The sequence below is a fragment of the Fundulus heteroclitus genome, unplaced genomic scaffold, assembly GCF_011125445.2.
Source record: "Fundulus heteroclitus isolate FHET01 unplaced genomic scaffold, MU-UCD_Fhet_4.1 scaffold_54, whole genome shotgun sequence".
In the NCBI taxonomy this organism is placed as follows: Eukaryota; Metazoa; Chordata; class Actinopteri; order Cyprinodontiformes; family Fundulidae; genus Fundulus; species Fundulus heteroclitus.
This window is the reverse complement of record NW_023396967.1, coordinates 908,109-934,808: the sequence shown is the minus strand read 5'-3', so window position 1 is coordinate 934,808 and position 26,700 is coordinate 908,109. Positions and strand designations below refer to the sequence as shown.

Sequence of the window (26,700 nt, the reverse complement as noted above, 5' to 3'; positions counted from 1 at the left end):
TAGACTATTTGGAAAAAGTATTGACATTTTTTATTCTTCTATTTCAGAATTATGCACCACTTTGTGTTGGTCTACGACATGAAATCACAATAAAATAAACTTTTTGTCATAAGTTGGGACAATTGAGTAAAAAAGCTAAATGCTGTGAAGATTTCTGGGAAAAAAACGTTATAAAATATCTAATAGTCATCAATATATGTATTGCCAATTACATTGTTACGCCAGCTATGACTTTTCAGCAAGCATTTAAAGCAGACCAAGACCAAATGTTTTAAAAAATGTATGAACGTTAATATAGACAGATGCATGTTATACTTAAAGGAAAACATTTGTAACATTTGAGTGTAAAGAGACCAACACTGTTAAATTTTTTTTTTTTTACAGTGCAGAAACTTTTATATTGTTGCATTATTTATCTTTTCTTCCCTACATTATCAAAATGTTTAGTCTTTGGAGAATGAAACATTCAGTTGAACTTTATTAGATTCTTTTATTATTTCATACACTAAAACTAAAATTTAAATTATAAATTGGTAATAAAAAAAAAAAAAGAACGTGCAGCGTGCCAGCTGTAATCTTGGAAGGCTTTTTAGCGAGGTCCCACCTGTTGAATTGATGCACGTGTTGTTTGCATGGCGGAGCTGAAAAGAGCTGAAGGTGTCAGAGCTGCGAACACTAAGAGTCAACTCGACAGCCAATTCAGATAACTCAGACAGAGGGTGACATTTCAGAAAACCTGCTAATTTTCTCACGCTACACATGTGGAAATGACACCTTCACCATTCAGACCAGATTAATGGGTCCTCTGATTCAGATTTCTTGAACAAACCAGATCTGTTTGCTCGGTCCTGTGTTTCTGAATGGTGATCTTGGGAAGGATAGCGGGGGAATGTGTAGGTCTTAAAGTCATGTCATGCAGTTCCCTGAAGGCATTTTTGGATCTACAACTGAATCGCAGTTTGTTTAAAACTTTTGCATTCAGGCATCTGTGTGCCGGTTTTACGCTAACCCACCTCGAATCACAAATATCCTTCTATAAAATCTGGTCATTTTTTAAGCATGTTGTATTTTGGATGTTTTTATTTTCTGTGTTAGTCCTCTTTCACATTGTTCCTTGTCATCTTTCTTTCAAAGAAAAGCCTTATTTTTTTATTTTTTCTCTCTTTTCTTGTCGGTTAGGAGCCTGGTCAGTGAAGCTTGGGTCGTGTGTTGTCTGACAGCTGCTGCTGCGTGCCTCTTTTTTCCTTTCCAACCGCTTCTTCCCCTCCTCTCCACCTCTCTTTTAAACACGCGTCCTCATTTCTAAACTATCTATCATGCTGGCAGGGCCAGTGGGGCCTTTAAACTGTGGGATTGGCACTTTCTCAGCTGCTGAGCTGGAAAAGAGGGTCTGCTTGCAGACGGAGACATAAGCAGAGGGCCAGCCTGCTGCAGGCAGAAGAAGCAGGAGATGCTCCTTCTGAGAGCAGGTGGACTGAAAACTCTTTCCTTTGCATCTTGATCTGGCATGGTGATAGCATGCCTCTTGTGCGGTTGCTGATTCCAAAGCCTTGCTCTCCAGCAGACAGAGGAAAGAGTTGTTTTAGGAATTTAATTGGAAAGCAAGTCGATGGGTTTGAGATGGGACTGTGAAACCAAGTGTGCAGTTTCCATGGATGTTGTCGGCAACGGGTTGACAAACTCCGTCTCACTCGGGAGTGAGAGGTGTCTGAAAAGATGGTAACATGCTGACAACATCTGTGTGCCGACGCGTGCATGTGCATGGAGACGCGGCGTTTGACAAACATGAAAAAAAAAAAAATAACAATGCGGGTGCTGTCAGCGGGTCTTGTCCCTGGCAGGGGGTTGGAAGCGAGCACGAAGTGTGACTTTCTCAGACGAGCAGAGAACCCGCGATGACGCCTCCCATCGATGTGTGTACGCAAAACGGATGACACGCGTGTCCTCACTCACACTTTTTGCACACTGATCATAAGGACCCTCATTGTATCTGTGACTTCACCCATCATGGCATCATCCCTAGTTGGCCTGAAAGTATATAAAAAAAAACATGCAGTCTTTAATGTGCTACACACTCTCTTGCAGCCCAATACTAAAGGGCAGCAAGTCGCTTTCAATGCTTTATTTGAGGTTTTACAAAACTGACTTTAACGCATTGTGTCCTGGTGCCACACCACAGTCCCGGTCGTCTCTGAATCTTCTGGTTCTTCGGTTTTAAAATGGTTTCCCATTGTTAAAGACACACATCTGAGAAGCCACAGCACCAAAGCTGAAACCAGAAATTTACAAGCTCTCTTTAAAAAGATACAAAACTTCCCCCCTCACTGTCTGACAATAAATCAGGCTAAAACGTTTCTGTTGCAGGTCACTTAGGATACCTAATTTATTTGTATTCGCTAACATCTGGAATAATGAGAATTATTAAAGAGAATGCTTTTGTTACTTTCTTTTAAATGGAGGCCCACTTGTGGATTCATTTCAAGGTACACCTCAAACACCCTGCTTTCTTGTCTGACATCACAAGTAACTCATAAAAAAAGAAATAAATTAGGCAAGATAACAGGAGAATTGTCTCTCAACAAATTTGCTTGAAAAAACAAACAAACAAAAAAATCAGTTTAAAGATGCAATCAGGGCAAAGCTAAGATTGAAAGTTTCGGACACGACTACCATCTTGACAAACAGTAGAGCAGTGTTTCCCAACTCTGGTCCTGCAATCATCTGAATCAGGTGTGTTAAAGCAGGGACAATCTAAAACATGCTGGGCAGGGTGCCTTGAGGGCCAGGATTGGGGAACAGCAGTAAAGAACACCGTCTCAATGAAGTGTGGGGGTGGGAGTATCATGTTATGTTGAGGTTTTAAGGAGTGACTGGAGCACTTCCCAAAATAAATCCTACTCCGAGGAAGGAACATTTTGGGCAAATAATGGAGCAACACATAAAGACATAATCCAGGAAGTAAACTGGTGTTTCTAATAGACAAAACGAGTTGCAAGATTAGACAACAGTGTCAGAGTTTTTGGAGTGGCCATCACAAAGATTCTGATCTCAGTCCATGAAAATGTTGTGGCACTTCTTATAAGGCTTGTGTGAGCATTGTAGCTTAAGCTGTACTGTTTAACAGGAAATAGATGTGATCTTCTGAAATTGAAGAAAGTAAAAAAAAAAAAGAAAGAATCTCTTTAAACCCACACTGGTAAACCAGTTGATTTAATACATCCACCGGTGCAAAGTCATATGAGCTTTTTTGCTTCTTTGAAAGCTAGAGGGACGGTCCAGAACTACTTTGGTTCAGTGTGTATCCCGTGTTTACTTCCTGGTTCCTGAACCAATTGTAGGAGAGCTTCCAGGGTTCCAAAAACAGAGCGCAGCATTTGTCTGAAAACCCACTAATCAGCTGTAAGCGCTATAGAAAAAGCTGAAGGTGAGTCCGTATTTTTAAGGAAGAGTGAGAAGAAAAGGAAGATGTGGAAGAAAAGAGGAGCGTGCACAGAAGACGAGTTGGAGGAAGTGGGAAACTCAAATCACTAAGGATCCACATAACAAGATGACCAACTTTATCAAATGACATTTGTGCATAAATCTTTATTGTCATAAACCATGGACTGGTGCTGAGGGAGGGTGAACTGAGAGTTCAGTTACATACTGCAATTAGTGTACAGATTCCAGAACAGTAAAAACAATAAATCTGTTGCTGCCTTAAGCACACTGGTCAACATCCCTGCGCCAATGGGACATATTTTTTGGACCACACTTTCTAACAGGAGAAAACAATTCCTAACACGATTATGAATTAAAGTCCATCTTGTCAACATCAGACCTCTGTCAGCCCTAGACCGAATTGCTTATAACAGCAGACACAGTTAAGCAACTTTTTATTTAATATGTAAAAAAACAAAACATTTTTAAACCAGTGTACATTTTTTACAAACGTATTTCACTTTACAAAAGTTACTGGGTATTCTTGCTAATTGGGTGTTAACTTGATATGTTAAGTTAGGATAATTGTATAAAATGTTTTAAAAAAAAAATAAATCAGAACTCAGTTTTTGAAATTGTGCTTAAGATAATATGGACAAACATTTTAAATACGCATCTAATGTATTTCAATGCATTCTAAGAAACCCCTGTAACGTGTACCTGCTTCTATTGGTTTAGCAGTTGTGCTGTTGACCTTTTCTGGTCTGCCAGTAGAGGGCGATCTATACTCAGCAGTGCACTGTGTGTGTGTGTGTGTGTGTGTGTGTGTGTGTGTGTGTTTGTGTGTTATCATTTTCTCTCTGTGCTTACTTAATTTCTCAGCACAGTGGTTGTTTTCATGCGCTCTAATTACATTAAGAACCACAGTCTATTTATTCTTTCCTTTTCTTCTAAATGCCCCTTACCTCCGAGTATCTGTTTAAAAAATACATTTACTGAAAAGACCAGTGTGATGACTTGATTACGGTCTTTGTATATTTTAAATCTCTCTGTGCTACCGCTGTGAGATTTACTCTGTCAAAATAAGTTGTTTAAAAAAAATAGCTTGTAACTGCAGCTGCAGTGAGGATAAAAAAGGAGTCTTTGCCGTCTGCTGTTCCGTACCAGGAACATGCAAGGGAAGTAGATAGCTTACATTGATTTGGTTTCTATATTTGTGATAAAATGTAAAAAACGCTCTCTATTTATAGCATCACTAGCGGCTATTTGCTGTAGTTTTCATTTTGCAACTTTAACTGCTCCTTTTGAATTGTTCCTAAAATGTTGCCTGCAGTAACTATTTAAAAGGAATACCTTGCTCCTGATTCAAACTGCTTTATTTCATTCATGGGGAGAATAATAGTTCAGTTTTTTTTATTTAGAAAGCCATGTTTTACTTTCATTTAATCTGGTATCTGTTATATTATTTAGCTTATTTCCGTTATATCTTTGGGTAAAATGACTCATTGAGATTAAAATTTGATTTACATGACTCTTCTTTTAGTTTCACCCTTTCTGTCTCCTCGACCATGCATTTAGAAGAATAGAGACCATGAATGAAGAATAATACTGTACTCTTAATCCAGTAAATCTGGTAATCTTCCTACATTTATTGGTACCTTGGTAAAGATGTGAACGACAGGATAAACTTTTGTCCACTTTCAGCCTTGTTTAATCACAGTTCTGGTCTTAGGTTACACATGTTTGTTGATATTTTGCTCAAATTATCTAATGGATTTTTTTTTAAATCTGTCCTTGGGTATAGATAAAGTTTTTGTTACATTTATTTAATGAGAATCGTTGGGGGTCCAACTATAGTAACAAAACAATAATTCCTTGTTATTGGATACTGAACAATTATATTACACAGGAAGTGTTTTTTTTTTCTGAATATTCTGAAGTGATATTATTAAAAATTCATTTATTTTAAGTCTTTTTGCAAATTTATTGCCAGGACAGCAAATGGGTGACAGCAAAAGAGTGGAGAATTCTAAAGGTTCATACCATAAATTTCATATTTGGGGCCTGCCATTGAATTATTGTCCACCTCTAAACTAGATGTTGTGTAGTCTACTTATTGGTTTTGACCCAAGTTTGAGTAAATTTTTTCATATTGTAAATAATAATGTTTGCTCATAAGTAGAAATAGCCATATGCCTTTAAAGAATGTTGCCACAGTATCAAAAACGGTATTGAGTGTTTTTCTTGGTATCTGTATCAAGTTTGTAATTTTTGTACTGTGACAAGACAACCCTAATGTAAACACTGAGTAAACAAGGGCAACTATGCTGGACTTTCAAAATGAAACCTCAACAAGCTCTACAAAATAAAAGCCTCCCTGTTTCCCACAGCGCATAGTTGCAGCATTGGGCTTAATGTTACAGTGTTACAGCTGGGACTTGATCAACGTTAGAAATGGAACTACAAGTAAGGCTTACTGAAATTTTCAGAATAAAAACCTACATTTTCAATAGTCACTATCTAAATTATGAGCGGATATATTAGAGCACAGTAATTTTAGCTTAGGAGGAAGGTTGCATATGACTAATGGACCTTATCCAGTGTTGAAAGGAGAACTATGCTCAACTTTAAAAATAAGAACTAAACCTATTCTACAAAATAGACGCCTTCATATTTGACAAATCAATTCATTGCAGAATTAGAACATACATTACAGCTGGAACTAAATCAGTGATGGAAATGGATTTGCTTCATCCTTCCAAAATAAAGTGTTCTTATATTTTCATAATAAAACCCTCAGTATTCTATAGTCACCATTTGCATTTTAACCCCACAATAGAATTTAAAGTGATATTTGCATTGTTCTTACAGTTATGAAATAAGTAATAGATACACAAACTGAGTGTTATTTTAAGCTCTTCAAACCTTTAAGGTCAAACCTGACGCACATTGTGATGAACTCAGCCACAGAAACTTTGGCTCTGGTCCGAGAATCACGCACCAAGTACCAGGCCCCATGAAAATTTATTCAGAAGTGTTTTAGTAATTTCTATTAATATCAACATCTCATCAGCTCAACCTCTGACGTAACCAACTTAAACCAATATGTCATAGGGTCTGCATTCTTCTATGTTCAACAAAGCAAGGCTAGAAGCACAACTTTTTTTTTTTAGCACTCCTGTGACCTGAAACAACCTTTAATATATGAACTTCTCTAAAAGAAGGATTGCGTCATTTCTAAATGAGTTGGAGTTATAATTATGGCCCTGCAAAGCCATATTTGTTATTTTGTCGTAGATGTCTTCTTATTTTCCTGCTTCGTATTAAATAACTTTCTACCGGCTTGCGTGTATTTGGCTATGGAAAATTTCTGTGATCATAAATAGAAAGTTTATGTTTGTGGGCATGTGTGCCACATGCTATGTTTATAGACTCTACGTTGCCAGAGCTTCAACCAAATGTTGTGTTGGGACAGTCCAGAGCATATGAATGTGACATTGCATGAGTCACTATTTCTGACAGTTTACCCAGTCCTCCTTCATCTGTGCTTTATCCATCATTGTTAGGAATTTAATTGCGCATGCAAAGCTGTGTTTCTTTCACAAAAACAGCCCTTATTGTGAGCATGCAAACCCTTTATCATGAATGAACCAGACCTTATGAGACTCAAGACATCAGTGTTTGTACTTTAAATACAGCAAACATATAAATTGTTCACTACTTATACAAAGTGAGTAAATACCTTTTAAACTTAGACATTCCCCACATGTCGGTGATTATTTTATGAATATATCGGCACGTACTGCAGACGTATATAAATCGTTGTTAGCTCTTTAGATTATTAACCGTGTTAGCAAAGGTTAGGTGTGTGTGTGTGTGTGTGTGTGTGTGTGCCGGTATGTCTGAATGGTTACATGTTCAGGATGAGAGAGAGGTGAGATAAGAGTCTGGCAGGAGCGTGGTCAGATTGCCTTCAATTAGTGCAGTCCAGCAGAGACAAGGGGAACAATGGTATATAGATTGGCACTCCACTGGACTGGAGACTGCACAAGATGGAGTGAGCGTGTGAATGTGTGTGTGAAAGAGGGAGAAAGTGAGGTTAATGACAGGCTACTCACAGACAGGTAATCTGTCTCCCTCTTTCTCTTTCCTTCTCTCTGTGGGTATAATCAGTTTCTTTCCTCTCTTCTCCCTGCAGTCATTATAATTATTATAACAATTAGCTTTCATTTTCTGTCTGCTGCGATGAAGTGTCCCACCGAAACCTGTACTACTACAGCGTGTCTGCCCTGTCCAGCGCCCATCCATCCTCTCAGCCAGGTGTTTCTCTCCCTCATTACACGGTATCACTCGGAGTAGCTTGATGGAGAATTTCTCTTGTTTTAATACCAACAGAAGCTATTCACACTTCAGAAGTAAGTAGATAGTAAAACACATGTCTAGGTACAAAGAAACGATGTTTTTCAACTCTTGGTAGCAAAATTCACCAAGTTAATCCAGATGGACATGTATTTAACAAAAAGGTTTTATTCAGTCATTACAATACTAAACTTTGCAATATTAGCAAATGCACATTGCATATTTTTGTATTTAAATTGTACAAATACTAACTCAAATGTTAGAAATTTTAAATTATAAAAATATCAGTACGTCACAGAGAAAGGACAAGGTGGGATATTATGTTGAGTGACTGAAAAGAGATGCAACACTGGCTTAAGGTTAGTCATACATAAACTTCCCAAACATCATTTAATGGTCTTATTAAAATGTTTAGCAATTTTTTTTCATAAAAATAAACTAGCAATCACTAAAATACTGTTGGAGTTGGTCAAAGAGATCTAAGGAGTAGGTAAGGATAAACTGCGATTTACATATTTTCACAATGATCTCAGCAAATGGTTTTAAGTTATCCTTTGACTCATGTTGGACAACAGGAGGTCGCCTGTCAGAGATATTTTTAAAGTTTTAAAAGCTGTCTATTTCTAAAATGGCTTGTAACTAAGCAGAACATGTTGTTAGTGGAAGAAAAGTAAAAATACCCCCATTTTGTTATACAGATGCACCAGAACGAACCTAAACCAACAGCTGGATCTTTGGCCGACAAGACGCCTAATGACTGAGTTGGGACAGCGGAAGGGTGAGAACCGATTATGTCCATGCTACTGGACAATGTCTGGATTCAGGACAATAATTTGAATTGTATTCTAGGGCTTTGAAGAGTAACACTAGCATTTTTCATGGATTAGCCTACGGCCCCTTAGCATGGAGCAGCTGATATGTTTATAAATATGTTCGGATTGAAGTGCCGAGGTTTTTTGTTTTAGATATTTTCATATTAGCTTATTAATCACATGATGTTATTTGGAGGGTATACATGTATTGGTAGGTATCTTGAATAATATGAGTGGTGTTGTGCAACAGGTGTTGTGAGAAAAAACCAGGAGCTTCATATTGATGTTCACGCATATTTATGCCTGTATGACATGAGCATATTCTCGCATTATGTATGCTGCTTGTTTTTCCGTGCCGATGTCCTCCTGCTTTTCATTTTTAAATAAAAATAGACAGGACTGCTTGGCTGTGCAGGCGATAACTTGAGTTTTGGATAGCAATTCTCATGTTTGAGCTTACATATCAATGTCTGCTAAAGTTTGGAACCATGTTGAACCTGAACTCATCCACTCACAATTGAATCGCTGTTGAAATGCTGTATGCTATTTATACTTGGTGGCACAACTTACGTCACACATGCGAGTGATCAAAGAAAACGTTAAAGACACCAGAAGTTTTTTTTTCCAATGTTATAATTAAAATCAAGTTTGTACAATTGTTTTTTTTTTTTTTTTAAATTAGCATTTATTATGATAAGTCATGCTTTTACATTTAAATGATGGTAAAATAAAAACTCTTTTTATTCCCCCTTTAAGTCACAGCCTTGTTGAGGTGTGTGGCTACTTGGCAACTTGCTGAAGTTCAGATAATGGGGAAGAAAGGGAATTCAAGTGACTTTGAGGGTTGTTAGTACTAGACTGGCTGATCTGCTGGATTTTTTTTTTTTTACATATAAGACCTTAACTGGTTTCCAAAGAATATTCTGGAAAAGATAAAATATTCATTAAACTGCAGTTATATTTACAAAAATCCCCCCTTAAGCAGATGGTGTGCAGCACTAGACGACTACACTGATTACCACTACTGTTAGATAAGAACAGACAAATAAATACTAAATAAATTAATAAATAAAGCCATAATTTTCTAACTTTGAGCCCAGCTTGAGTATTGGTGCTGACCAACAAACTTCATGACCTCAGTGTACCCATGGCATCTACTGATGGCTGCTTCCAGTAGCCATGGTGTGTTCATGGTGCACCATGGCTACACCATATTGCATGGTGGTTAATGCTCTTTGCCAAAAGTTTAAATGATCTCATACTTGTTTCATGAGCATTATGAGGCCACTGTGCTCACCTGGTCTCCACAGGGATTATATTTGAATCTGGTTGAGCCTCTTTGGATGTGGTGGAATGGGAAATGTCCTCATGGGTGTACGGCTGACAAATCTGCAGTAACTGAGTGATACTATCATGCCAGTATAAGCCATGATCTATAGCAAATGTTTCCAATACCTTACTGAACCAATTCCATGAGGAATTAAAGCAGTTTAAAAAGCGAATGGGGTTGAACCCAGCTATACCAAGGTGTATCAAGTGAAACTTTTATGAGTGGTCATGCCCTAAATATATAGGAGAACAGTGACTATCATTTTAAGACAAAGACAAAATCATTATGGAGCTGGCATTTCAAAATGTCTTTAGCACCTAACTGTATGTTGCATGCTGGCATGGTTAGCATTGTTTAAATGGCACTGTTTTTGTGTATTCCTAACAAAATGTAAATTCTTAAATTAAAATGTTCAAAATTCTGCCAAGATTTTGAAATTCACGATGTTCTATTACAGAGGTTAAAAGCTCAAAAAGGATTAAAAGGAGCAACATTTCTGTACTCCATTGAGTTACTTAGTTTCTCTGCTGAAAGTCTTAACCTTTATTGAAGGGTTAGCATTGAAGCCTAAATGAACCGCAGACATGTCTTATCATTTCATAGGGGATACAGTTTACGTTCAGATTCCTTTTAACAGCTTTTGTACTTCATTATTTCATTTTATACAACTTAGTGATAGACCTATTGAACATAGCCAACTGTGACTACCATTTACTCAGTAACAACTTTCACACTGAAGAGTGGTGTGTTATGCGTCACCTGGTAGTGCTTTGTATAGTGCAAATATATATATATATATATTTGAAGTTCTCTTTCACCAGTAAGAGTGAATTAATCTGAAATATGTCTGATGATGATGACCAGATGATTGCTAGGTACATCTCTGGTTTGAAACAATAATAAAAAAGTATTTTTGCCCTTGAATTGATCAGTATTGCCATTGTCCCTTACCAACTAGTGTTTTACCAATATGTTGGTGACAGTTATTTAATCATGACTGGTATTGATGTAAAATATCATCAGCACACACTTGCTCACTGTCAAATGGCTGAATAAAGCACAATCTTCTCACAGAAATATTGAGAAAGATAACCAACATTTCTTCTAGCAGGACCAAGTCATGCAATATTATTTATGGAATGATTTGGATATCAAAGTTCATTTACAAACCCACTCCACTGATACATTTTCAGGAAAGTGGTGCATTTGCTAGGATAACTTGTGATTATTTGATGAAAGACCATTTGACTAAGGACCAACATAGTAGATTTGATAAGAGAATATTACAAGTATGAGAGGAACGTGATACTTGATTGTGTATCCAGTGCCGAAGTGTGTAACCAGGCCTATTAGGCTGAAGCTCAGTGCTGTCAATCACCCTGGGTGTGGATGAAGAGGGGGGTGGTATGCAGATACGACTTGCTGTCAGCAGACCGTAGGAAAATGGATTCCAGAGAAAGCCATAACTATGATAAATTTACTCCTTCAATTCTCAGAGTCCCCCCTCCTCTCTTTCTTCTCCCTCACTAACACATTGTGATAAACATGCATGCATTTCACACACAATACTCCCCATCCCCAACAAAACCCAATATACTACCTCACATTGGCCTCTTCTCTGCCACTGGCAGTCGGTGCACGTTTGACTAATGTATGCGCTAAAGCTTCTCGCTACCATGCCGCTCACAAGCCCACCACCACCACAATCGGTCCATCTAGCTCTACGGTGCTGCGGAGAACGTTTTCAAATAAATTTGTAAGTGCATTGTCACAAAATGATAATGAAGGCAGAGTGGAAAAAGGAAACTTTGGGTTTGGGACAGATCATACTTGATGATTCATTCCTTTATTTGCTGGTGAAGATTCTCAGTCATCCAGGTCATGGTCATTACAACAAAAAAAGGTAAAAAAACAGTTGCTTTGTTTTTTACAGTTGCTTTGCTCTGTTTTTTGCTTTGTTTTTTACTTTGTTTTTTACTCTTTTTTTTTTTTCCTTTTTGAATTTGCTTTATTATCCAAATCTTTGGAACGGAAATAGAGATATGGATTTGGTGAAGACACAAAATTTGTATCTTAGGAGCGATAGAAAACTGTTTAGTCACATTGCTAAAGTCTAAAGTCTTTATAATGTGGGATCTGCATAAAGATAAAATAGCGTGTAGGTCACTGAATAACTCACTTATCCATCCATCCATTTTCCAAACCGCTTATCCCTCATGGGGTCACGGGGTTGCTGGTGCCTATCTCCAGCGTTCACTGGGCGAGAGGCGGGGTACACCCTGGACAGGTCAATAACTCACTTATATGCCTTAAAATATAGTTGAAATTAGGGTCTTGTTCAAAACCGGACTTATAATTTTTACATGCATTTTATACTTATGTAACTTTAGTACCTTTCCAGTATTTTCCATTTAAACAAAGATAGAGAATATACAAAATTTAAACTTTGGGATCTTAGGGGCGTCAAGAAAATAATTAACCTTTATCAAGATGAAACTTACCTTTCCTTCAGTAACCCGTTTCAAAGGTATCAACCTCCTAAAAGCACCATTTAAAAAAAATACTTACAAATAAATAGTTACCTATCATGGAAGCATGATCAATATTATGCCCCCCACCCTGTCAACACACAATAGGAGTGAATGGTTGACTATGCAGATACATGTTAAATGGATATTGAGGAAGATATAGAGGAGAAGGACTGGGAGGAAGCTTGTCTACAACAGATAATGAATGCAAAATTCAGACAACCTCTGTAAAAATGGTCATTTAGAGTCCATATACCTCCTTTTCATTTCCATCGAATGTTGGTGAGGTGTTCGGTCAATAAAATGGATGTCAGAAACATTTTGTTTTTATGGTTAATTGCTAATTTGTGTATTCTTGAAAAGATGCTCAAGAATACACAGTGCGTTACATTAACGCACAGTTTACTGAATGTATATTGCTTCTGTACATATATCCATTTTATTAAATTTTATTTTATTTTATTATATTCTTATTTTTGTCTGCACTATCAACACCAAGTGAAATTCCTTGTATGTGCAAACCTACTTGGCGACTAAACTTGATTCTGAAATGATTTTCATTTTATATCCAAAAAGTCCAAACCATTGAACTTCAAGCCAGGAGGGCCATTGCACTTTGCTCAAAGTATGAATTCTTCTTCGATGGGAACACAGATGAAGAACTCTCTAGCTTTATAGGATTGGAAATATTTTTCACCAAGGGTATGCTGATGAACTTTGACAAACTCTGGGAACCATATATAGTGGTCGAAACTAATGAGTAAACAAGTATTCTGTTACTGAAGCAATTTGTTTATGTGATGGTGCAACTGTATCTCTGGTGTGCACAGAACCCACATGAATTATGTTGCACAAAACAAAAAAAAAAAGGCCAATATACTTTAGAGAAAAAAATGTAATCACAAATATCCTTTTTGTATTATAAGTAAGTATATTCTGATGTCTTAAATGCTAATCATCAACTAAAGGAAACAATTTCACATCAAATTGAATCAGCTCTTCAAAGGTGCTGTATAACACAACAGTTGTGTCCATGTCAGACATTATATTTTCAGATGAGAATGTTCTGTATGAGCAGAACATTTCCTAAGTTCTTCCCTATTAAATATGCCAAAATTTAGCAAGGAAGTTTATTCCTTACAGGGTTCAGACTCTAATGAACAAACTGAGTGTGATATAAACCTGCACAAAACATCCACCAGAATGATCACTGTGTATGCACTTTTGACAAAAAGTGCATACACAGTGATCATTTTGACAAACCTTTGGGTATTTGTGTGGTACATACCGGGACACAAAGGTCAGAAACATCTAATGTGGACAAAATAATTATAGGAATTCTCGGAAAGTGATCTAATCCTCCTCTGTAATGGTGGGCTTTGAGCACATACTCGTAAGATCTAACATAACCAAACACAGAAGAGTTTTATAGTATAACCCGTCTTATACAAAACCCTTAAGAGCATTGTGTGTAGTAATGCTTGTGTCAAGGCAAGAGGGAGCAGACTGAATTCAGAGTTATTGACTGTTGAGATTATACGTGATCATTGTAAAGTGCCATCGTAATATGGCTTTCTTTGTCCTCATGTTTGGTCATGAGTGGGTTGTCAACAATAGTGACTCATCTTTAGAGATGCATTCTTTCTTTCCTTCGTCATCTGTGGTAAACACACAATCCTTGTTTTCTCACACTCCTACCCACCAAAACCTACTGTATCTGTTGCACCTCCCTTACTCCCCCATTGCAGTGTTGTTTTCCATCCATCTGCCTCCCCCTCTGTCCCTTGTCCTATCAACAAGATGAGTCACATGACTGCCTGTGTCAGGGGCTAAATGTTTGGTCCTCTCCTTTTAGCCCTCGAAGCACAACTAAACAACAGTCAGTACTGGATCTAAACTGGCCAAATGTGATGAGGCTGAAACTTTCCACCCTCATCGCGAGTAAGCCCATGCTGTATTTGGTCAGAGATAAACACAATGTCAACAATACAGCTGAGACATTTTGTGCTTGCTGTGAATGTGATGATCCTCAAGGTCACAAACAGAGATAAGAAAAATTATGTGGTGTTTTGCAGAAAACAGGAGAGGAGATATCTGGTGACCATCAACACGATGATTTAAAAGATCAAATGTCATTTTTCCATGCAGGTCATACTTTTCTTTCCCCAGGACACATACAGTTATAAAATATCTTAACGACCATACCCATCTTTTACCAAATTATTAACCTGGTCAATCATAATGAAAGACCCTGCACAAAAGAGTCAACTAACTTCACAACTCCTGTCAGTTTCTTCTCTTATTAGTTACTGCTGATTGTAAACATGCAGGTACTTTTTTCCAAGCTTGCAGAGCCCTGCTTGGTATCAAATTTGGCTTGCCAGTAAATAAGGTGGAAAATAGCTTAAGTGCTATGGCTCCTTCTTGAGGGAAAAATAGCCAAATAAAGTGAACAGCAGGCTGTAAGAGATAATGATGCCTTTTCTCTGCTGGATGAGTAAATAATTACTCCCTAGTTGCAAAATAGGCCATCACAGATGTAAAATCGGTAACTAAAAAGGCTTACCAGAGACCTCGCACATTTTCTTACTGAAAGCTGAATATAATTCAACAATCCTTTATTGTCCCACAGTGGGAAAATCCATGAGTACCAGCAGCAAAGAGCAAATTTACAATATAAGAAAAATACTGTACATACTAGCATATTCAAGAAATGAAAATGTTTTTTCATGTGCAAAACATGTATGCATATTTATGCATGAAAAACACCAATACACTAATTACAAGAATGAAAAAGATTGGCAAAAAAAGCAGAGATTAAAAATGCGTATTGAGTTTTTTAGGAGCAGTGTTGTTCAGATCTCTGATAACACTCATTCATGCATTTGGGATGTATTGGTCTGCCACTAAAGGAGCTCCACACCTCTACAACAGCTTCATGCATGTTGTGGGATTCACTGTCAAACAATGTTATTTTAGCCAGGGTCCTTCTGTCTCCTACCATCTGCAATGGGTCACAGGGGCATGTTAGAATATCGCTTGCCTTCCTGATTGTGTTATCTAACTGTGCCCTACGTACCCTCCCCATTCTCAACAAGTCTGTCTGCTGGGGATCTTAGCTGGTCCTCACAAATACACACTGTTCAGAAGCCCAGCAGAAACTGCACTTACTGCAGCAACTCAAGAAGTTCAACCTTTCACAGGAGCTGCTGGTCATCTCCTACACTGCCATCATTCCATAGGTCCTGTGCACGTCAATGTGTGGATGGCTCACCCACAAAACAAGACAGATCCAAACTGCAGTTAGGTATGTGGTGAAGATAATCGGGGCTGACCTTCCTTCCATCCAGGACTTATACAGGTTTAGGATCAGGTAAAGGGCTCCTAACATCTCTGCAAACCCCTCACATCTTGTACACAAACTGTTTAGACTTTTGCCTTCACATCAGCACTGCAGAGCACAGTTAGCAAAAACTAGCTGCCACAGGGACAGTTTCTTCCCCCAGACTGTCTCTCTGGTGAACACAATGAACACCTTAAAGCCTGACTCATCAATTACACTACTGTGAAATATATATGCAGATTATACTTGCACAACTCACAACCTCCCATTTTCATTTCTTTACAAATTAAAAATGAAAACAAGAAAGAAATGCACACTGTTTATATTTGTATACCAAATATCTGCATGCTGTTAGTTCTGTACCAAAGTTTTTTTTGTGATTGTCCACAATCACAGTGGAATACAGATGATTCTAATATTGATTAGGAGTCCACCATCTCAATGTCAGTTCCCTGGATGAGGTGTGGAATGTTGGTTTTACCAATGTTCATCAGTAGATAATTTGGCTGGCAACAGTACACACAGTCCTATGTCCCCTCTTTATACTCTGAGATGCCTCACCTGTGATGAGGCCGACTAAGGCAGAGTCTTCTGACTAACTTCTGAAGATGGCAACATATGGAGTAGAGCACAATCTCTGCAGTGTAGAGGTATACAGGAACTGTCAGACACAACCCTTTGGCCTTCCATACTGTGGGTGGCCAGTGAGTTAGTCTAGTATTCATTGGGAAAGGTGGTGGTCCACTCCAGCTTGTCCCTCAGTCCCAGCTTGAATTTTTAAAACCACTGGAAAAACATCATACAACATGACTCTCATAGTTCTCCCAGACAGGTGAGTCAGAGCTTGGTGTAGGAGATATATGACAAAATCCTAATTCATGGGGGGATTTGTTTGATGGGGTCCTCTGAGAGATGTGAGTTTCTGGGAAGAAACCAGGCAGTCATCAATGATAAGGGGGTTGCAGTAGTGGAGGCTTGACTGGGGGGAGTTTCAGATCGAACTTGAAAAAACCTGTTCAGATTATTTGTCCAAAAATAAATCTCATACATCGTTTGGTTTGTGAAATATTGTTTTTAATCTCTTCCAAACCCTACTGAGGTTGTTTAGCTGCAGCTGATTCTGAAGCTTCTTCCTTTAGATCTTCTTTCTATACCTGATCTTCGTTTGTTCTTCCTTCTGCACAGCTCTTATTTTGTCTTTGTTTTCTGTTCTGAATGCTCTCTTCTCGTTCTTCTCCATTGAGGCTCTGGCCCACCTGTAGAACCATGGAAGCTCCCTTTTCCAGGGTTGATTGAGAGCTTGTTGTTGGAGATACACTGTACATCCTTGCTGAGCACAGTGGTGTTCACAAAGACGTTATTGTAGTCCCTGACACATTCTGTGATGGTGTCAATGCCCTCTGTCTGAGGAACACAGAGGTCTTCCCACACAGTGGAGGTGAAACGGTCCCTCAGAGTTTCTTAAGTCTTCTCAGACCGACTTTTCACAGTGCATTTCACAGCTGGTTCTCTGTGTACAAGGGGTTTATATACAAGCTGGAGATGAACCAGGTTATGATCTGAGCCCATGGGGGAGGGAGAGGTGATGAGCTGTAGGCCACCTTGGTGTTGGCCTACAACAAGTCCATCATTTTATTGTCTGATGTTTCAGGTAACATACTGGTTGGAGGTGGGAAGGTTGGAGGACAAAGAAACATGATTAAATCCACAAATATCAGAAAAAGAGCCTTTGCATGTTGTGTTTCAAGTCTGGTGGTAACTGTGTAGATGACATTGCAGGGTGCTGCAGTATAGGCCAAGGGGGGAACATACATTGTAATCATAACATCCTGTGCAAACTCCTGCGGTACATAGGAAGGCCTCATGCTACCAGTAAGCAGTTCACTGTCCTTACTGCAGAGTACCTCTGAATGGCACTGTTGTACTGTGGCAACAGTGGCTTAGAGAGCTCAACAGTTCGTCCTGTAACCGGGTTGCTTGTTCATACCCCAAGCTCTGTCCATCTCAGTCATTGTGTTCTTGGGCAAGACCCTTCACTGGCCTTGCCTACTGCCAGTGGCCCCAATCGTATGACAGCTAGGCTTCAATCAGTCTACCCCAGGGCAGCTGTGGTTACAATATAGCTTAGCACTGTCAGCATCAGAATGTGTGTATGAATAGGTTAATGACTTATTGTAGTGTAAAGTGCTTTGGGGTCCTCGGACTTGATAAAGGCACTATACTAGGATGAACAAACATCCACAATTTCTGGGGACTGTCCCTGTTTTGGACAACCTGTCTCCGGCAAAGCTATCCCCAGAAATGTCCCCGATTTTAGCATTTTGCGATAACGGTTGCACTTAACAGGAGCTATTAAGTGACCTGATCTCAGACAAAATAGTAGATGAAGAAACAAGCGTACCGCACCCTGTTGCGCAAAACATCAACCCGCTTGACACAATATTTTCATTGAGGGGCAGAAGAAAGGAGAGGTCCCCAGTATTAATTTGAGGAATCTGGTCACCTTGCATCATAGAAGTACAAGTCCAGGCCATCTATCTTTCACAAATGCAGCTATATCCCCTCTTCTCTTTTTACCAATCCCCTTGGTTCACTCGGCCCAGAGTAAATGAAAACATTCCATGTTTATGTGTGTGTCTGAAGTTAGTGTGGTTAGCCATGTCTCAGCATAAGAGGGGAGTGGTGGCCTAGTGGTTAGAGCAGTGTGCTTGCACTCTGAGAAGGTTGCAAGTACCCGGTTCGATCCCCACTGCCTGCACTCTGTGTCCCTGAGCAAGACCCTTAACCCCCGATTGCTCCCCAGGCGCCGCACAGTGGCAGCCCACTGCTCCCCAAGGGGATGGGTTAAGATGCAGAAGTGAATTTCTCCATTGTGAGATCAATAAAGTTCAATTATTATTAATTATTATAAACAATTTGCTCTCCTGTTAGCATCTCTTTTTTAGGGTTACCAATTCATCCACTTTGTTGGAAAGAGATTTAAAATTTCCCATCATAATGGACATTATGATGAGTCCGTTTCTTCTCCTAAAAAACGGAAGCGTCGCTGCTTACGCTGTCTCTGAACAGGAATGCTGTAAAAATAAATGAAAACAAAGTTATACACAAAATGGTCCTCTCCACAATGGGTACAAGTAAGCTGGAAAACACACAACATATAGAAAAGGTTTAAAAAAGAAAAACTTCAGGATGAGTAATGCTGCAAAAGGCTGCTTGCTTGCGAGATGCCAGACGGATTATATTTACACTATATTGCCAAAAGTATTTGTTCACCCATCCAAATAATGGAAATAAGGTATCGCAATCGCCTCCATGGCCACAGGTATATAAAATCAAGCACCTGTTTCTACAAACATTTGTAAAAGAATGGGTTGCTCTTAGGAGCTCAATGAATTCCAGAGTGGTTCTGTGATGGGAAGCCATCTGTGCAACAAATCCAGTTGTGAAATTTCTTTGCTCTTAAATATTCCACAGTCAACTGTTGGTGTTATTATAACAAAGTGAAAGTGATTGGGAATGACAGTAACTTAGCCATGAAGTGGTAAACTATGCAGATTTGTGGTAAGCCACGTAATCTGGCAGAGCGGGGGCAGCGGATGCTCAGGCGTATAGCACACATCGGTTGCCAAAATTCTGCAGTCAATCGCTTAAGACCTCAAAACTTCATGTGGCCTTTAAATTAGCTCAAGAAAATTGTGTAGAGCTTCATGGAAAATGTTTCCATGGCCGAGCAGCTTTATCCAATTAATCAATAAGTGCAATGTAAAGCCTTGGATGCAGTGGTGTAAAGTACATTGCCACTGTACTCTAGAGCAGATTTCAGGAATGACAAATCGTGCTTCTCTATCTGACAATCTGATGGATGAGTGTAAAGTCAGGCAAGTAGAGTTTGGTGGAGAGGGGGGTCTGTGTGTGTGTTTTTTTTTTTCCTGGGTCTGGTTTTGGCCCCTTAGTTGTAGTGAAAGGACCTCTGAATGCTTTGGCATACCAAGAGATTTTGAACAATTCTATTGTCCCAACTTTGTGTGAACAATTAAGTTCACAGTCATGTTCCGACATTGCATAAAGCAAGGTTCACAAAGACTTGGATGATGGTTTGGTGTGGATGATGTTAGGGTTAAAAAATCCTAACCTCAACTCGATAGAACACCTTTAAGATGAGTAAGAACAGAAACTGAGAGCTAGACCTTCTCGTCCAACATCAGTGTTTGACACAAATGCACTTCTGGAACATTGTAAAAAATTACCCCAAACACACTTCCAAACCATGTGGGCAGTCTTCGAAAAACAGTTAAAAGGGTGGACCAACACCATATTTAACCCCATGGGTTAAGGATGAGAGATTACTGAAAATCATATATGAGTCAAGGTAGTTGAACGAATACTTACATAAGCAATACATTAAGCTGTACCTTAACCTCAAATGTATCTGCACATCTCCACATATTTATAACAGGGATCCATGTTCAAATCCCGGTTGTGTCACAAAGGGCATCCGTCATAAGCATTTTGCCAAGTCTACTAGTTGCAATGGCTTATTGTGGTGATCCCTGAATATGGGAGCAGCCAAAAGGATTTGCACGAAATCACAGCCAGTACTGTTTGCGCTTTGGGTGTAGGCAGAAGCCGTTTTTGATTTGTGATATGACTCAACACCCAGGGCACCATTCCATCAGCGTACTGCATGAGCACCTAGGTGGGGGGTGGAGAACAAGTCTGTGGGGTCCCCATTGTGTTGCTCAAGTGGAAGAACGGTAAAACATATGTTCATACATCTAGTGAGTCACAGATTCTTAATCAGTGGTAAATGTAAGAGTTAATTTGCTACTAATTAGGGTTCTTTGACTTCATTGGATCATCTCGAGTCCAAAATATAATATTCTTCAACTGGTTAGACATGAGTGGAATTGGTTTACAACATGGGTGGCTGACTCCTGTACTCAGGAGACATGTCCTACATTTTTCAGATGTTTCCCTGGCTTAATACGCCTTAAACAAATAAATGTTTTATTTCTAGGCTTCTGTAGGACTTTGCATACTGAGGAAGTGATTTACTCATTAACTTGCCGTTTGACATTGGCTCTTGAGGACTGGAGTTGGCCACTCCTGGTGTACAGTGAATAGATATTCTTCAAAACAGAATGTATGTTTTATGCAGTATACAGCTTTGATTTGTGCATGTACACTATTTATAAAAAGCAATTGAGTAAAAAATGGGAGACTCACCCAGTAGACCATTTATCCAAGAATCACCACTGCATGCCAGCTATAAGCCAGAAGTATCTGAAGGTGTGCGTAAAAAAAAAGTTGGCGCCAAAAAAATACGTAAAGAAAAAGTTATAGCTGTTCTTGGCAAATAAGTAATTCTTAAAGTATTCTTTCTTTTTATCTCTGTTCTTAATGAAAACTAAGTATTGTATGATTGCTTGTTGCTTTTCTCTGTCTATACAGTATATATAACAAATGGGTGAAAATGATAAAGATCATGTATACTTGGAGCCCTGAAGTTATATTAATGGATTTTTTTACACTCAAGTTGATTGTTCTTTAGGATTGACATATGAAAATGACTAAGTGGCTAATCTACTCTTTGATCAGGTACAGTTTTGTGCATTTTTTTACAGGGAGGTTTGACCACCACAATGTCTTTGCTCAAAGGGAAAGACAGATGTAACTTTACATTTAACAAAGGTCATTAGACTATTTTATCTGACATTTTTTTTTATATATGTCACAACCTCTTCCTGTGCTTTGTTTTCTTACACATTTTTATCTATTCTTTCTTTTCATTCTTTTTATTCATCCCTTGCTTCTTCCTCAGATGACATAAAAGGGTTCCTTCCTAAATCAGTCTTTGACAGATAGAGGTAAAGAAAGGGGAGATAGAGCGAGAGAGATAAAAGGGATAGAGGGATAGGGAGGGGAAAAAGAGAGGGATGAGGGTTTGAGCATACATGGAATGAACCTATCAATCCAGTGTGCCTATTATCCTGTGTGAAATGCCTCTTGCTAGCAGACGCCTAGTTAGTGTGACTGTTCAAAATTAATAAAACGCCAGCCAAGTCTGGGCTGAGACTCCGACAGGCCCCGGTTATTGATTAAGTCATGTCACAGGAATGGAAGGCTCTGCCATTAAAAGTACAAATTATGCAGCACGTTTAGCCATGCCTCTTATTCATGTCGGAGACAGGCAAGAGTCACTGGAAGAATAGAAGCCTGCTCCATTCTGTTCCACAATCCACAGTACCGCTTCCTCTATTGTCAGGGCCTTTTGTTGTATTTAAGATCCTAATAGTATGAAGTTTTTTAAAATAGGTTAGCCTGCCTGTGTCTGGAATTGGCCTGAGACAAGAAGGCCTGAATGAGACAAAGACGAGGATGAGATGGAGCGAATGCATTGTTGTGCACTTCAGGACAAAAGAGAGCTCATATGCGGAAATGTCAAACACACAGATGATACAGAACACATTTTATTAGCGTTTTCTGTGATAACAGTGCATTACAAAATTATTCATAGCTCTTAAACCTTTTGACATTTTTTCAGGTAACAATAACAAACCTCTATTGTATTGTATTGGGACAAAGTGCTGCATATTCAAAAAGAAGAAGAAAGTTTTTTTTTTTTTACAATAAAAATCTGGAACATGTAGTAACCAATTAATCAGCCCTATTTACTTTGATATACCAAAATTAGTCGTCTCTTAGTACTAAATAAGTCAAAATTTGTGTGATTTATTCTCAGGTCAAACCCTGCTGTTCTGTGAAGGCTCATGAGGTTTGATCAAGAACATTTTTTAACTAAGAGCTTAATGAAGACCGAGGACCACAGCAGACAGTAAAGCTGTTGAGCAGCTTAATCTAGGGTCAGCATTTAAAACAATATTCCAGACTTCAAACCTACCAAGGCACGGCCTGTTGAATTTAACTGAAAGCATGAATTGGAGAAGCAGCCACACACTATATACTGTAGTTTTAAAAGGTACGCTGAACATTACCCTGAACGCACTGTCCTTACTGTGAAATTTGGTTACGGAAACATCATGCTGTGAAGATCTTTTTCTTAAGCAGGGACAGGGAATTTGGTCAGAGATTAATGAAACTAAATACAGGGTAATCCTGGTAGAAACCCTGTTAGAGGCTATAAAAAACATGAGACGTCTCTGCTTTTGCTAAGCGGGCGGGCACAGATTCTCTGTCGGGTCGGTTTGCTTTGCCTGATCTGCAATGCTGACAGGTCAGGGATGGAGCGTACGGCTCAGCTCTTCTACTACTTCGGGACAGTGGCAGGACCGGCTAAATACCTCTTGCTGCGTTAAACTGTTTTACTCCATCATGATACTGAAATAGGGGACATTTCCAGGGACAGCTTCTGCCGAGGACAGGTCATCCAAAACAGGGACTCGGGGATGTCGAGTCACTGCTTGCTTCCTCACTGGGAGCGGCCATGGTTGTCTGAATCCAAACAGTTGCTTCTCTGATACGTCACATATACGAAAATCCCACCCGGCAATACTGATTGGCTCATCCATTTGATGGCAGTGATTCCAGATCTGGCGAGAATCAGGTTGGAACAAAAGTGCTTATCAGATTATTCAGATTTTTATTTGTACTGATTTTAACCATCATTATACAGCTTAAGCGAAAATTCAGACTGAAGAAACTCTATTGCCTACCTCCATCAATCAGGGACTCATCCGCCTCCGACACAAGCCAATCAGTTTTGAACTGCTCCTCCTCAAAGCCAATCAGCATCCTGGGTTCATCTTAAAAGAACTCCACATCCTCATCTCAGCCTTCTGCTCAGCGAGCAAGCGGTGGCATGCCGCGTCTGGTTTGGATTCTGATGACTGGATTCAAGGGATAATAAGTTATCCTGAAATCCTCCTACCATAGGAATACCATCTAGCCGCACATTTTCCTTTCCGACCTCTGTTTTCGTCAGCTCCGATTCCTGGCGCAAAGAACTCGCAAGCGACGCAGAAGCGTCCCAACTCTGCCTAAGTTCCGGTCAGCTTCGCTTCATAGCGCGCCGGGGTCTTTCTCAAATTGATCCCGTGGGGCTGGCTCTTGGTTCGCGGATCCGCCGACTCATCCGGGACCTCCTCTGGTTTTCATCGGCTTTGCGGCGCCACCTTGCCGCTCGTCCCGGCCGCAACTTTTCAGCCGGATCTACCCTCTCATTCACTCGCTAATGCGTTCGGAGCCAGCTCAGGTAATATGTATTCACCCATGTTTGTTTTCGTTTTCTTCTTCTTCTGGTGTTGCCGGTAGCCACCGGGCTTGTGGTGGCATTGCTGCCACCTACTGGTTGGAGTATGAAGTGCATTTTAAATTCAGCAATTGATAACAATTGTTGTTAAACCGCTGCAACTCTGGTGCAGTTTGGCATCCACTTGGACTGGTATGCATGCAGCCTGCCCTGCCATATTCCCTGCGTTCTCTGCCATATTCCCTGCGTTCTCTGCATTCTCCCTGTGTGTTCCCTGCATGCTCCCTGCCATGTTCCCTGCGTTCTCTGCCATGTTCCCTGCGTTCTCTGCCATGTTCCCTGCGTTCTCTGCCATGTTCCCTGCGTTCTCTGCCATATTCCCTGCGTTCTCTGCCATATTCCCTGCGTTCTCTGCCATGCTCCCTGTGTGTTCCCTGCGTTCTCTGCCATGTTCCATCCCATGTCCCCTGGATGCTTCCCACCATGCTCCCTGCTATGATTGTTCATTCATCACGTGCATGGCCTGGACCTCAGCATTTTTTGGGGGGGAACATCCCTATTCTCATACATCTGTTTATCTATGTTAAAGTATAAATCACGTTTCCTGATTTATGTTTCCTGCTGAGGTCCAAGTATTTCGATTTAGACGTTCCCCTTTGCAACCGGCCTGTTTGATGCACTGGCCTCGACCTCGGCAATTTTTGGGGGGAAATATCCCTATTCTCATACGCCTGCTTATGCATATTGAAGTATAATTCAGCGTGAATTTTTCCTGCCGAGGTCTGAGCGCCAAACTCTTAAAATATTGTATCAATAAAATTCTTCTAATTGCCTTTTCTTTCTGTGTGAGTTTTTCAGATTGAAATACAGCTTAAGCGAAAATTCAGACTGAAGAAACTCTATTGCCTACCTCCATCAATCAGGGACTCATCCGCCTCCGACACAAGCCAATCAGTTTTGAACTGCTCCTCCTCAAAGCCAATCAGCATCCTCGGTTCATCTTAAAAGAACTCCACATCCTCATCTCAGCCTTCTGCTCAGCGAGCAAGCGGTGGCATGCCGCGTCTGGTTTGGATTCTGATGACTGGATTCAACCCACCTCCATCCCCTTCTCCACCATCGTACCAAGCTCCGCCTGGCTTTCCTATGGTGCTGCTTCAACCTCGTCCCTATCAGAGTGTAATTCCTCCCAGACTCTTACGGATTTCCCAGTCACTCCTTAAAACGGTCCGGCAGAAGACCGCCATGTTGAGCCTGGTTCTGCCAGAGGTTTCTTCCCAAAGGGGAGTTTTTCCTCTCCACAGTCGCTTCATGCTTGCTCATCATGGACAGTTCATGCAAACCTGTGTTTATCAAGTTGGACATCTAGCTCAAACAGTTCATCATATGGACTGAACAAACTTTGTTTATCTCCACTCCACCACCAGTTTCAGACCCTGGGGGAAATATCCCTATTCTCATACGCCTGCTTATGCATATTGAAGTATAATTCAGCGTGAATTTTTCCTGCCGAGGTCTGAGCGCCAAACTCTTAAAATATTGTATCAATAAAATTCTTCTAATTGCCTTTTCTTTCTGTGTGAGTTTTTCAGATTGAATTACTATACATGCACTACTTTGTGCTTGTATATCACATAAAATCCCAATAAAATATGCTAAAGCTTGTGTTTCCAATGTGGCAAAACTACACACATTTCAAGTGGTATAAATACAATTAAATATAAAGAAGTTTAATTATGATTTTGACACAGCCAGATAGCAAAGTCTGTTCCTCTCTCCAGTATGTGGAAAGACAGATTGAAAAGGGGAGAACTTGATGAAGATAAAATCTTAGAGGAAGGCAGACTATTTTGCAGGTAGCATGTATGTCGTACAATTTGTGTGTTGGGATATTCAGTCAAATTGGAGAATGTACAAAGCTTCAATCAGAAGGCATCTCTGCTGTTTATCTGATGTGCATGTGACTTTGTTAAAACACAGGTTGAAATCCCTGTTTTAGGTGTGGAGACGATTGTTTGAAGCAGATGGATAGATGTGAGGGAAATGAGAAGATGGGAATATATCAATAATTTATAAGTAGTGTCTTGTGTCAGAAGGGCAAGAGTGCTACACATGGATCTTAAGACTCCCACCATCTTCGCAGCACTCAACACATGCATGTAAACAACTGAAGACATGTAAATTAGAATTTGCACACACGCGCACCCCGCCACAAACACACAGAGACACACACTACTCACCCTTGTACACAACTGACACAAAGCCACAAACATGTATGAAAAAAGGAGCCCCACTTCAGTCACCTGGCAGGTCATTAACTTTGTGATGCAAAATCAGAAAGCAGGAGAAGATGGAGCCCCACGCGCAAAAAACAAAACAGAAAATTGGCGGGTGTGTAACCGTGGGTGTCCCAATCCACCGAACAGTCATGCACCAAGCCCCTTCAGAAACCTGTGTTTATGCATTTGAAAGTCTTTTTGTTGTTCTGGCTGTTATTGTTGTTGTTTCCAAAGTGCCAAAGCCATTCCAACAACCTCTCAGATCTCAGATGTTGGTGGGACATAGATTTCTGAGTGGTGACTGCTTTGTTGTATGATTTATCACCTACCAGAAGTCAGAACTGAGGCCTTGTCACACGGACAAATGCCGTCATTTTACTGTCAAAAGGGTCTGTGACCCAGACTGTGACACTTTGGTAT

At 39.8% G+C, this 26,700-nt stretch overlaps 1 long non-coding RNA gene across 1 annotated transcript in view; it reads left to right on the top strand.

Moving 5' to 3' along the window:
• The window catches only part of LOC118561043, a 93,835-nt gene that overhangs the window by 63,763 nt on the left and 3,372 nt on the right, over nt 1-26,700 (top strand). Inside the window, exon 2 of the long non-coding RNA XR_004929739.1 lies at nt 8,478-8,557. This is a non-coding gene — a long non-coding RNA (uncharacterized LOC118561043). The remainder of the gene's footprint in view (nt 1-8,477; nt 8,558-26,700) is intronic.